Source organism: Zosterops lateralis, assembly GCF_965231275.1.
Source record: "Zosterops lateralis genome assembly, chromosome: 31".
Taxonomy (NCBI): Eukaryota; Metazoa; Chordata; class Aves; order Passeriformes; family Zosteropidae; genus Zosterops; species Zosterops lateralis.
In genome coordinates this window covers 1,608,702-1,622,029 of record NC_139791.1, presented here as the reverse complement: position 1 = coordinate 1,622,029, position 13,328 = coordinate 1,608,702, and the positions used below count along the sequence as shown (strand labels likewise).

The window sequence follows — 13,328 nt, the reverse complement described above, 5'->3', positions numbered from 1 at the left end:
CTGTGGACAGGCTGGGGACAAACAGCATCACACCAATGGAACGTCTTTGTGGAGCAGGATCATCCTCTAAGTTCTTCAGGAACTGTCTGCAGGCTCCTGCAGTGCCTGGTGCTGTTCCCTTGCCAGAGGCACCACAGAGCAGGGGGCCCATCTGGGCTGCTGTGTCTGGCTGTGGGGCTCCCTATTCTGGGCAATGAGGAGGAGCTGCAGAGGCTCTGCAGAACTGACATGATGGGCTTTGGGGCTGTGAGGAGAAGCTGAGGGGCCTGGGCTGATGGACCTTCAGAAGAGGAGGCCCAGACCTCATCCTGACACTTTTTCAATGATGGTTTCAAAGAATCATAGAATTAACCAGGTTGGGAAAGACCTTGGAGATCATCAAGTCCAACCTGTGCCCTGACACCACCTTTTCTCCCCTGTACCTCCTCATTTCCAGGCTAAACAATCCCAGCTCCCTCAGCCACTCCTCACAAGACTTGTGTTCCAGATCCCTCACCATCCTTGTTGCCCTCCTCTGGACATGCTCCAGCCCCTCCATGTCCTTCCTAAATTGGGAGCCCAGAACTGGACACAGCACTCAAGGTGCTGCCTCACCACTGCTGAGCACAGGGGAAGAATCACTGCCCTGCTCCTGCTGGCCACACCATTCCTGATCCAGGCCAGGGGCCATTGGCCTTCTTGGCCACCTGGGCACACTGCTGTCTCATGTCCAGCCTGCTGTCCAGCACTGCCCCAGCTCCCTTTCTGCCTGGCCACTCTCCAGACACTCTGTCCCCAGCCTGGAGCACTGCAGGGGTTGTTGTGGCCAAAGGGCAGGACCCGGCCCTTGGTCTTGTTCAATCTCCCATGGCTGGATTTGGGCCCTGGATCCAGCCTGTCCAGGGCCCTGTGCACAGCCCTCCTACCCTCCAGCAGATCCACACTCACACCCAGCTTGGTGTCACCGCTTTTCCATGAGGCCCTAGAGTGTCACAATGATCTCCACGATTCCATGAGGCCTTCTGATATATGGTGAAGGACTCCACAGCTTCTGAGAGTTGTAAAGTATGTATGTGTATTGAGCACTGAGACGCACGGGGGTTAGCTCCTCCAAAGGCCAGTGCACCTTGGTGATTTTCCTTCCACTATTTATCCTATGAAGTATTACATATGCCTATACATATTCATTACCCAACCCCACCTAGCCTCACTTTGTATTAAAATGAGCAAGAAAACCCTTCTGCGGTTGCACAGCCCTCTCTGGTGGTCGTGGGCAGGGGTCTTCTCATGAAGTCAGTAGTCTTCTCTCAGGGTTTAATCTGGTTGTTCTCACCCGAGATTCCAAAGCTGGCTGGTGGTTCGTGTGGGTACAAACGGAGTGATTTTCCCTCTTGACCTCTGAAGGATTTAGGTCTGCTGTCTGACTCTGTGTCTCTGTGTTCTGTGCTCAGCTCGGTGCTCGGTGTTCGGCGCGAGAATTATGTGGAGTCTCAAGGTCTTGGTTTTCTGTTTTCTCGCGTTGTTTATTAGTTCTTATCTTACAATTCTCTGTGTCCGGCCAAGATGTTCACACAGCCTGGACACAATGTGATTCCCCTGTGTCCGGCTAAGATGTTCACAGCAGCCTGGACACGAGGTGACTCCCCTCCTGTGTCCGGCCATGATGTTCACAGCAGCTCGGACACAAGGCGACTCCCCTTGTGATGGGAGGTCACTACCTCTTATACAGATAACTACGTACCCACTGTTTACAATTCTGTGCCAATGTCTATCACCTATACTAACAGGGTCATTTCTACTTTGATCCAATCCACTGAAACTATTTTGTGCCCACTTCACTGCAGGAGATGGATGCCAAGGGAGAAGATGAAGAACCCAGGGCACCGCCCTAAAACCACCATCTTGTCCCTTTGCATCTACATTCTAAAAATCCAAAACTACAAAATCTTATGCACAGTGATAACTACACTACTCTCAGTAACACCTTTGTGACTTGCAATTCTTCTCTCTGTTGGATGTTTTTCTCATGGACCAAAATCAAAGACTGTGTCTTCCCGGGCTCTGTGCCAGGCAAACCCCCCTGCACAGACCCCAGACCCTCTTTCTTGGGTCCCAGACCTCTCTACCGAGGTCTGTGACTTCCCAGGGCACCCAGAGGGATGCCCTGGACTCCAACACTGGGCAACATGGTTCCAAAAGCAAGCATACACCAGGGGCAGAATGCAAATGGATTTCACTGGAATATTAGGGGACAGGGCTGGGAGTCCTAAATGGAATTGATTCAGAAATATTAACAAGTGATCTAACACTGCAACAAGTGATCTAACAGAATTAAAACAACCCTCACAGTCATCTTTGCTGTCATTGGGAACCAAACAGTGGCAGTTTTCAAAGGTCTTGCCAAGTTTGGAAAAAGCAGAGGACCAAGACCATAAGTTAATCATAGACGCACTTGCTATGGCTCAGGGTAATGTGTCTTTGGCTTTCAGCTGTGTGCAAGAGCAATTGTGGCTGCAATCAACAGCTGCCTCAATTAGAAGGGAAGGAAGTGAAAGAGCCTTTCTGATTGAGATTCAAAAAGCTGTCTGGGACAGTGCTACTGATTTTGAAAAGAAATTTCCATCCTGGTGGACCTTGGTAAACTTCACCCATGATCCAATTGCTAACACAGCTACTGCTTTTGTGCTCACGCTACACAAGGCCACAGTTTATGTTATTCACCCCATTATAGCATTAGGACTGAATCATGAGAGATCAGTGCTCTACCCTTCAGAACACAGGACATGGGCACAGGGAGTGGATGGGAAATGACAAACTGTGAATCTGGAATCCTGTGTTACCCGGGAACAACAGGGGTTCATTTGTGAAAGTAAGATAATTGATGCTCAAGACATATGTCTTGATACTGAACAGGGTGTTTGTCACTTTGAAATTCATCCAAACACTAGTCAAAGGACTGTACTTGTATATATTGGTCAAGGTTGTGTGTGCTTGAGAACTGCATGTGCTTTTATAGAAATAGACAAGGAAAATGTAACTTTCCATGTCAAGAGTCCTTTTAATCTTTGTATTTGCAACTTTGTTAAGATTTTAGGCTGTGGCTTTCTGTATTTAGCACCAGTTGTGTCTCACCAGCTGGTTAAGCCTGACAATAAGATGTATCACAGGTTGTCACCCACACCTATTGGGATGAACCTCACTTTAGTCAGACAATTAATTAAGCATCAGGACTTTGTCAAAATTCTAAAATATATTCAGAAAACTGGAGAGAAAACTTTAATTACTGTCTACCATGACACAAAAGAAATAAAGTTCTGCAAAGACTAAAACAGGATCCAAGTCACAATTGCTGGGATTCACTTTTGGGATGGTTGTCCACTGAAACTGGGATCCTAAATACATTATGTCACCCCATCATTGTTTTACTAATATTAGTTAGTATTAGTTTAGCGCTGTCATTTGAAATGCTTATTTGGAATAGGGAACTGTTACAATGAATAGCAACATTAATTTCTTTATCCCAAGTAAATGGCAAGGCATTCACCCAGCCAAACAAATTACATACCTAATTTAAAACTCATTTTGTCACTGAGTTTTAGAGTCTTTCCTCCTGTAAGGGCAGAGTTGTGCAACTATATCTGACCCTTGCCTGGTGCAGGCTGGGGGCAGGCAAAGGGCCCTTGTCTGAGCTGTGTGCAGAGGAATCCTCAGGGGCCCAGGCCGGGGCTGCTCAGCGGCCGGTGGGTTGTGGTGAGTGGTGGCAGCTGTTGACGCTTCCCTTGGAGTGTCTCCAGGCAGGGAATGTTGGGGGCTGCCAGCGCTGGGGTGTCCCAGAGCCAGTGGAACATTGGAAGGTTGGGGCTGCCCTGCTCCTGGCGCAGGCGGCAGAGCTCTGTCAGCCCCTGGAGAGGACAGCCAGGGCTGTGCAAAGGTGAGAATGGCAGAAGGGGCTGAGCTGAGAGGGAGCCAGAGGGATGATGGAGTCCAGGCACTGGGGGCCTGCGCATCCCTGGCAGGGGTGTGCCAAGGCTCCTGGAGCTGGGGCAGCCTCGGGGTTCTGAGCATTCCCTGGGGAGCCTGGTCAGAGCCCAGCCCGGCCTGCAGGGGAAGGAGCTTTTGCTGCTCTGGGGCCCGGGGCCGGCCTGGCCCAGGCCCAGCCGTTGCCTGGGCTGCTGTCCCTGCTGGCCCGGGGCCCGGGTGGGAGCTGCCCCAGCGCCGGCCCTGGCAAGGAGCCGCAGCCCCCGGGGAGCTGCCAGCTGCGTCTGCTGGGCTGCGGGCGAAGGGAGGCGGCGGCCGCAGAGGCGCGGGGAAAGGTCCTGGCCCCGGCTCTGGGCCGGGCTAAGGCCACAGGCAAAAAGTCACCCTGCAGCTCCCGGCCCAGAGCAGGGAGGAGCGGCAATTGCTGGCTGAGAGAGACCCTTGGCAAGGGCCTGCAGGGAGAGGAGACAGGGAAGGGCTTTGCGCTGCCGGGGCCCGGCTGAGATGGGATGTGGGCATGGACTTGTAGCCTGGGAGGGCGGTGGGGCCCTGGGCCAGGTTGGCCCCAGAGTCTGTGGCTGCCCCCAAATCCCTGGAAGTGTCCAAGGCCCAGCTGGACAGGGCTTCCTGTCCGGGACAGGATCGGGTGTAATGTGATGTGATGGGATGTGGTGGGATAGCATGGGGCAGTGTAAGGTAAGAATGCAACTGTGGGGATGGGATGAAGTTTGTTTCGCTGGGGTTTAGAATGGTGGGATGGGGTGGTTTGGGCTTTTGGAGTCTGGCATTAGAGGGAGGGACAGCAGGCAACACTTTTGGGGATGGCTCTTACTGCTGATTAATTAAAAAATATGGATATTGATCTAGTATCGATACCCAACTGTGACGGACAAAAACTCTCTAACAGTTTAAAGTTAGAAAGGATATGTATATTACAATGCCAGGCAGTGTGTGGGATTGCTCCCATATACACCCTGCAATTTACAGATGATCACAGAATCCTTTTATTTACAAAAGTATTGAATACCCAAATCAGAAATACATATTCATAATCCTGGTATGTCCCATTCCTCACTTTGTATGGTAATTAGCTAAAAAGCTATTAAGCATGCATAGTTTGTGCTTTGAAATGGGTTGGTGGTCCCTTTCAAGGGAGGGGAGGGGTCCTGAAATGAAGAGGTAAATGAAGTCTTACTCGTTCTTACCTTTCTACCTTTTCAATGCAAATGTGGCAAATGAACCCTTGGTAGGACTCCTGTTTCCTGGATTCGTGACTTTCAATGCATTTCTGGGAATGAGATGTTCCGTAATTGTCTTGTGTTTCTAAAATCTATTTATCAGATTCTCTGTTCCTCATTATAAACACAACTAAACAAACATAAAACTGACAAGCAATCAGTTATTCAGGTCCGGGAGGGCTAATCCAAATCAGGTTTCTCTCAACTAACTTTTAATTTTAGCAAAGCCTATCTATCAATTCAATTAATTCCAACAAAGCTTATCTTTAGCTAAAATCTTAGGTTCTTTAAAGTTTTTTACGGTTATTTCTGAGCTGTCCACCAGCCAGCCCTGCTCTTCAGATAACCATATAAACAAGTTATATCTGTGGGTCCAAATCCCAGACAGAGACGTGTTCCCATCTGGAAGAAGGAGCGGACTCACACTTGGGGATCAGGAGGGTTTTATTCAGGCTGAAGCCCAGGTGCAAGTGAAGTTTTGTGGGGCTTTCATGCCCTTAAATAAAGGGGATGTTACCTTTGGGAATGAAGGACAGTGACTTAGGAACAGGGGGCATTGGCATGGCTATTTGGGCACAAAAGGGGAGTGGGGAAACCTGAAGCCTGCCTGAGTCATCTGGCTTTTGCCGGAGCACTCAAGCTTTAGGGTGTGGTGACAGTGATTGACAAGATCTATTGTCAGGGAAGGGCTACAGGGGAATGGGAGGGGCAGGTATGAACCATTACAGAACTGAATAACAAAACATACAGAACTTTAGAAAGCTCAAAATGCACATTGCAACAATCCTTATTTTTTTAAAGTCCATGTCTCATATCTCACTTCTTCTTTAAAATAAGTAAATTCTTTTACTCAGTATACAGATTCCTCCTTATCTACCCAAGATATATGTCTAGTATCTCTCAGAACCAAACCAAACACTTTTGATAGTAAGGTTAGGGCTGCCATCTGTTGCAGCATCCTCCAACTCCAAACAAGTATCACAATAGACAAAATCAAGCTTATGCTAATCAAAATAAGCAATAAAATGATAAAATTAATTAAGGCATTAAATATGCTGGTTTCTGTGGGTGACCATCCAAAAAGAACATCCCACCAATGATGAGACAGGTGTTCTTCAAATTGCTTAAAGACCCCTTTGATGGTCTCTGTGTCATGGTGTATCATGATCAAAATCTTTTTCCCTGCATTTCTAATTTCTTTTAAAATTTCTTTCAATTTATGATGCTTAATAATTGAGCAACGAAAGTCAAATTCATTCCTGTGGGCACAAGCACAATTTCTTGTACAGTAGCTGGGTTAGCCTTTATATATTGATATTACAGACACATAGATTGAGTCTCATTCATGATTAGATTGTCTATCATTATGGTGAGGCATGCAGTCCTGAGACAGACACAACCTTGTCCTATATACAGAAGCAAAGTTGTCTGATTGCCTGAATGCATTTCAAAGTGGCAAATGCTTTGGTCTGTATCCAAATGTGTGTCCTTATCCCCTTCTAGTGTCCCTTCACAAATGTACCCCCGTTGTTTCCTCATGGAACAGGGCTCTAGGTTAATGGTTTGCCACTTCCCCTCAATTTCTTGTACCCACATTCTGTGTCCAGAAGGGTACAATACAGTCTCCTCATGATGTAATCCTAAAGAGACTATTGGGTGAATTAAGCTCACTGATGCGTTGTATATAGTTAAAACAAAGGCTGTCACCATACTAGTCACAGGCTTATAGGTGAAACTGACTAAGATCCATCAAGACTGAAGTTGCCTTTCCATGTTGGACGCATTATCCCAAACAATTTTTCAGATTTCAGCAGGGAATGTTCCTTCTCCACCCTCCCTGATGACTGTGGCAGCCACTGATTGCATCCACAGTTGTGCTTGAGTACACCCAAGAGCCAGTGAGATGTTTTCACTGCTGTGCCTAGTGCATTGAATATTTCCTCACAATCCTGTTCTTCTGTGCTTTCCCATTCCGGTAATATTTTGGACAACTTCCAACGACTGTTACCTAGGGCTAGCAAAGAAGATTGTAAAGGTTACTGTAATTTAATCAAATCACTCCCCATGGTGATCAATTTATTCATTAACACTTCTGAATCTATTGTGTTTAACACTCCCAATCCTGTTCCTAGCAACCCAGTGAAATCTCTCTTGCTCCTGAAATTAGAGGGCATACGTTTTTGGAGCCAAGTAGTCCAATCCATAAAAGAGTTTCTGAGAAATGGGGCACACTCTGGCCGGCTGGCAGAAGCATTTACTTGCAATCCCATTTCTACTCGTTTCAGAGACCATTCCAGGTTAATCAATAGCCTCTGATTTCCTGTTTGCTTAAGAACATATGGCCCAATTCTAGTAACTACAGGAATTATAGGCTTTTCCTCCTCTTCTGGAATAGCTGGCATTTGGGTAGTCACAGTCTTTCTTGGCACTGTTGGGGTAGTCTTAGCCTTGTCTTCATGATACTGCGTGCATATTTGAGTAATGTTAAAGTCAAGATCACACCCCCTTATTGCACACCCCTCTATTTTAGACTCTAAACTCAGGACACTTGGTCAAGCATTTGTCACAGCATTCAGGACTGATCCAGATGAGTTTCATGGGTGGATGGCAGGCCTCATGAAATCCATCTTGTATGAATGCATAGTTGCATCCCCAAACATTTCTTCCTTCCCACAGACTTGCATTTGTGATTTTTTGTAACTTGTAGTAGCTTCACGAGAATGAGGATCATAAGCCTTCCCTTGGCACCAGTATATCCCAGTTACATTATACCTGTGCGGTATTGCATTAGCTCCTGCTATGACCACAGCACTTACAACTTTCCTAATCATGTCTATGACCACTATAAGTCCATCTATTCACTGTTCCAAGTGAGTTTCAGCTCCAGTTCACCGTTGCCTGGTGTAACTTTCCAAACTCCTTTGAGGGTTTTCTTCACTCGGCAGTGATAGATCTGAGCCTTCTGTTCTTTGATCTTGATTGCAGTGAAGGTAGTAAGGAGCACCTAAAATGGTCCTTCCCACTGCAGTTCCAGGGTCTCCTCTGCAAAAGACTTAACATGTACATAACCCCCAGGTTGTACATCATGTACTGGTCCATCTAATTCTCTGTTTCAAGCCTTAGCCACACATTTTTCAGTTTCTTTTAGTTGTTTATACAGGACCACCATATATCTGTGTAGGGTTTCCTCTCCTACTTGAGCAGGTGGTGTTCCTTCTTGAACTGCATATGGCCTTCCATATAATATTTCAAAAGGCTTAATTTCTCTTTTGTCCTTGGCTTTGTCCAAATTCGCAATCATGCCAATGGGAGAGCTTGAGGCCAAGGCAAATTTGCTTCTTGTCCCAGTCTTACAATTTGTTGCTTAATCAAATGATTCATCTTTTCCACCTGACCACTTGATTGAGGGTGATATGGGGTATGCAGTTCCCAATCTATCCCCCAGGGGTGGCTAATTTGCTGCACAATTTTTGAAATAAAGGGGGGCCCTCTATCGGAGGATATAGAGGCTGGAACTGCAAAACACGGTATTATCTCTTGTAACAGGGCTTTGGTTACCTCTCATGCCTTAGCTCTCCGAATGGGGAAAGCTTCTGCCCATCCTGAAAAGGTATCAGTTAGTACCAATAAGTAATGATAACCCCCTTTCCTGGGTAATTCCATGAAATCAATTTGCCACTGTTGCCCAGGCCCATAACATTTCCCAATTGGCCTAATTTTTGGTTTTAGAGTGTTTCTATGGTTAGTTAGGTGTAGTTAGGTTTAGTTAGGTTTAGTATAGGGTTAGTTTGTTAGGGAAACAAAGACTACACTGACAGGTTACCTGTATCACTGTACCTTGTAATTTTCTAGCCAAAATTCTTTCTTTCAGATGGTTATACAAGGCATCTATTCTCCAATGTGCTTTTTCATGTTCCTTTTGCACTGACCATAACAAATAGGAGGGTACTACAAGTTTCCCTTCTTCTGTCACAGCCCATCCTTCCTGATTATAACTTGCCTTCTCTGCCTTAATAAGTTTCTTGTCCTTCTAATTGTATACTGACTTTTACCTTCAATAAAAAAATTTCCATCTAGAATCAGTGCTGCCTCAACTCTCTCATCAGGTACCTCACCTTTGGCTGCACCTTTTGCCTCTCTGTCCACCAACATGTTCTCTTCTTCCAATTCAGAGCTCACCTTTTCATGTGCCTTGATGTGTATGATTGCTACCCTCTCAGGCAGCTGCACTGCATCTAACAGTCTCAGTATTTCCTGTGCATGTTTAATATTTTCCCCTTGTGAGTTCAGTAGTTGTCTCTCCTTACAAATGGATTCATGTGCATGAATCAGCCCAAACACATACCTCAAGTCTGCATAAATATTGATTTTCTTTCCTTTCTAAACCCCAGGTTAAGGCAATTATTTTTGCCTTCTGTGCAGAGGTGTTGGTTGGTAATGGTCCAGACTCTCTCACTTCTCTGTTCATGGTAACTGCATACCCAGCATGTCTTTTTCCACTGATCACACAGCTGCTTCCATCAGTGAACCAAGTCTCAGTGTCCTCGAGAGGGGTGTCCTTCAGATCTGGGTGACTGGAGTAGGTGGCTTCCATGGTCTCCAGGCAATCATGGATCACTGGTTCTCCTGTACCCCCACTGACAAAGGGAGCTGGGTTCACAAGATTAGTTACCACAATTTCTACATCATCATGTTCTACCAGTATAGCCTGGTACTTCAAAAATCTCTGTGGGGGGAGCCAATGTCCCCCTTTTGCCTCCAGGACTGCAGACACTGTGTGGGACACCAGCACAGTCATCTTCTGGCCTAGGGTGAATTTGTGTGCTTCCTGAATGTTCATCACCAATGCAGCAGCGGCTCTAAGTCATTCTGGCCATCCTTTAGTGGCCGTGTCCAGCTGTTTGGAGAGATAGGCTACTGCCATCCAATATGGGCCGAGGTTCTGTGCTAATATTCCCAAGGCAATCCCTTGGTTTTCATGGGAAAACAGAGAGAATGGTTTACTCCTGTTTGGAAGTCCTAGAGCTGGAGCTGACACGAGGGCCTTCTTTAGTTGGTCAAAGGCTCGAGTTGCTTCTTTTGTCCATTGAAGATCTCTGATCCCTTCTGTGATCAAGGCATATAGAGGTTTAACAAGCAATCCATAGTTATGAATCCACAGTCTGCACCACCCTGTCATGCCTAAAAAGGTTTAGAGTTCTTTCACTGAGGTTTTGGGGTCTGGCATATTGCTGCTTTGTGATCCTGCCCCAAGGTTTTTTGTGCATCACTCACTCCATAACCCAGGTAAATGACTGTTTGCCTCACCAGCTGGGCTTTCTTTTGGGATACTTGATACACCTGCAGGGCCAAAAAGTTTAGGAGGCTTACCATCCAGTCCACACATGTCTCCTGGGTCTGGGTAGCTATTAGGAAGCCATCCACATACTGGAGCAACTGTCCTCCTGGTGAGGGTTCCCAAGACTCCAAATCTTTTGCGAGCTGTTCCCCAAATATAGTGGGGGGTTTCTTGTACCCCTGAGGTAACAAGCACCATGTGAGCTGAGTTTTCCATCCAGTTTTGGGGTTTTCCCATTCAAGTGCAAAAATTTTCTGTCTGGCTACGTGGAGAGGGAGGCAAAAGAAGGCATCCTTCAGATCTATAACGGTAAACCAGGTTAACTCAGGTGCTAAGAGAGTCAACAATGTGTAAGGGTTAGCAACTACTGGGTACAAATCTTCAGTTACTTTGTTAACAACCCTCAAATCTAGTACTAACCTGTATGACCCCTCAGGCTTCTTTACTGGCAAAATGGAAGTGTTGAAATCAGACTGACACTGTTACAATAGTCCTATCTGAAAAAAAGTGTTCTATGATTGGACTGATCCCTTCTCTGTCCTCTTTCTTTAGGGGATATTGTTTAGCTCTCACTGCTTGTTTCCCTTCCTTGGGTTTGATTTGCACAAGTAATGCATTCTTTGCCCTCCCTGGTATATTAGAAGCCCATACTCCAGGGGATACTTGATCCATTATTTTCTTAAAATTTTCTTCTTCATTTGCAACCTCAATTTCTTTGGTTGTTAGCATTAAGCTTAACAGTTCCATATATTTTTGATCCTTTGCCTTCAAACTAATTTCCCCATTTTTGAGTATTTTTCTTGCTTCCAACTGCTCTTGCTGATCTCTGCCCAAAAGTGCAGATGGAGCATTATGCATATATAAAAATTGATGAATTCTTCACTGTTTTCCCAGTTTATACTTTATTGGTTTGCAAAAATAAGCTCTTTCAGATTGACCAGTTGCCCCTCTTACCATAACATAATTACTTGTTACAGGTATTAGGGCTTTATATAGTACTGAAAATGTTGCCCCTGTGTCTATTAAAAATTCTATTTCTTTCTCTCTGTTCCCTAGTTTGACTATAACCAGAGGGTCCCCTAGGGTACGGCCCTCTGGTCCTCCTCAGTCCTCCCTTACATGAGCAATCACCATTTCTCCTTTCTGATCAGTTTTCTCTGCTCATCATCCCTTCTCAGTTCTGGGCATTGGTTTTTCTAATGTCCAAATTTCCTGTACAATGTACATGGATCTTTTCCCAGTTAGGGTGGCCCTTGTTTTGGAGGACCTTGTCCACGTTTTCCTTTTTCTCCCTCTTTCACTACTGCTACCAATTTTCTCATTCCCTATCTATATCCTTCTTTCCGATTGCTAAAAACTCTCCACGCCTCATTCAACAGTCTCCAAGTCTCAGCTGTTTGGGCCCCAGATCTTCTGGAGCTTCTGCCTGGTATCCCCTGTGGATTGTCCTAAAAATAAATTTATTAGTTGTTGTATCCCTTCGTCCAATCCAGATTCCAGGGTGGTATGTCGTCGCATGGCATCCCACAGATGATCTAAAAATTCAGAAGTTGTTTGGGTGGGACCCTGTTTAATGGCATATAAGGGCTGACCAATTTTTGGTTTTAGGAATTGCTTGTTCCACCCCCTTCACTATCAGTTCTTGGTATCTCTTAAGTTGTGCTAATTCATCTGGTTCATTGGGATCTCACCCTGGGTCATGAAAGGGAAATACATCTTTAACATCTTCTAGCATTGTTCTACCATCATCCTCATTTAAATCCTTGGCTACCTTCTAAACTAACTGCTTCGCTGTTTCTGTTAGGGCATCAAGGAGTAACTGTAAATCAGCCCAATCAGGTACCTGCTGCCTAACCATAAACCTCAACCTCTTGGGAACCCCTATTGGGTCACTCCGATAATCCGTAGCAGTCTTTTCCCAGCCTTCCAAATCCATTGAGAAAAAGGGGACCTTAATTACCTTTGGTTCTCCATCAGAGGTTATAGCCTCCCTTAGGAGTGCTTGTATGACTCCTTTAGTTTGTTTTCTGGTTTTTAGTGGGGAGGCTTGGGACTCGGTGGGGAAGGTTCAGATTCATCCCATTCACTGTCACTATTGAGCAATGGTGGGTAAAACCTTGATGGTTCCATTGATCCAGGAGTTGGTAGGGAAAGTTCTACCTCAATTGCCATTTTTCCAAAGGCAGATGAAGCAGAGGATGAGGTAGAGGAGGCTGGAGTCAATGAGGGTTCTGATTTTACTTCTTCTTTCACACTCCCTCTTTCCTGTTTTCTAGGGGGTTGTAGAAGTGCCTCTACTGTTTCTTGTTCCAAGATCTCTTCTTGATACACTTTATTAGAGTGTGAACACCTTTGATTTATTGAGCACATGCTGCAATACAGTTTGGGCATTCCCCTGTTAACTTTATTATCCTTTTCAAGAGCCAATACCAGGGGACCAGATGGTGGCCTAATCCCACAATCCCTTTGCCACTCTGGGTGATTTCAAAGAGTGAAAAACATATCAGCATAAGCCACTTCTTGCCCCTTTTGTTCACGCTGAAGAAAAAGCATCAATTGTAATAATATCTCATAGTCCAGTGTACTGTTTGCTGGCCACTTCACACCTTCATCAAGCCTATAGAGTGGCCACCACTGTGTACAAAAGTTAACAAGCTCCCTCTTAGTTTCTGTACCACCATAGCCCACCAGCTCTTCCAATGTCTTAGGATGCCACCTTAAAGGGCTCCCTTTAGGAATCTCTTTACTCTCACTTGCCCCCATGCTTAGAGTCCCTTTTCTTCCAATGCCTCTTA

At 45.7% G+C, this 13,328-nt stretch overlaps 2 protein-coding genes across 3 annotated transcripts in view; one reads left to right on the top strand and one right to left on the bottom strand.

Annotated features, from left to right (window-relative positions):
* The window catches only part of LOC310920622 (olfactory receptor 14A16-like), a gene marked incomplete at its 3' end in the record, with an annotated part of 597,990 nt that overhangs the window by 344,353 nt on the left and 240,309 nt on the right, over positions 1–13,328 (top strand). The gene's annotated exons all lie outside the window — the stretch shown is intronic.
* LOC310920621 (olfactory receptor 14A16-like) overlaps positions 1–13,328 on the bottom strand; it is a gene marked incomplete at both ends in the record, with an annotated part of 63,935 nt that overhangs the window by 42,056 nt on the left and 8,551 nt on the right. The window lies entirely within an intron of this gene.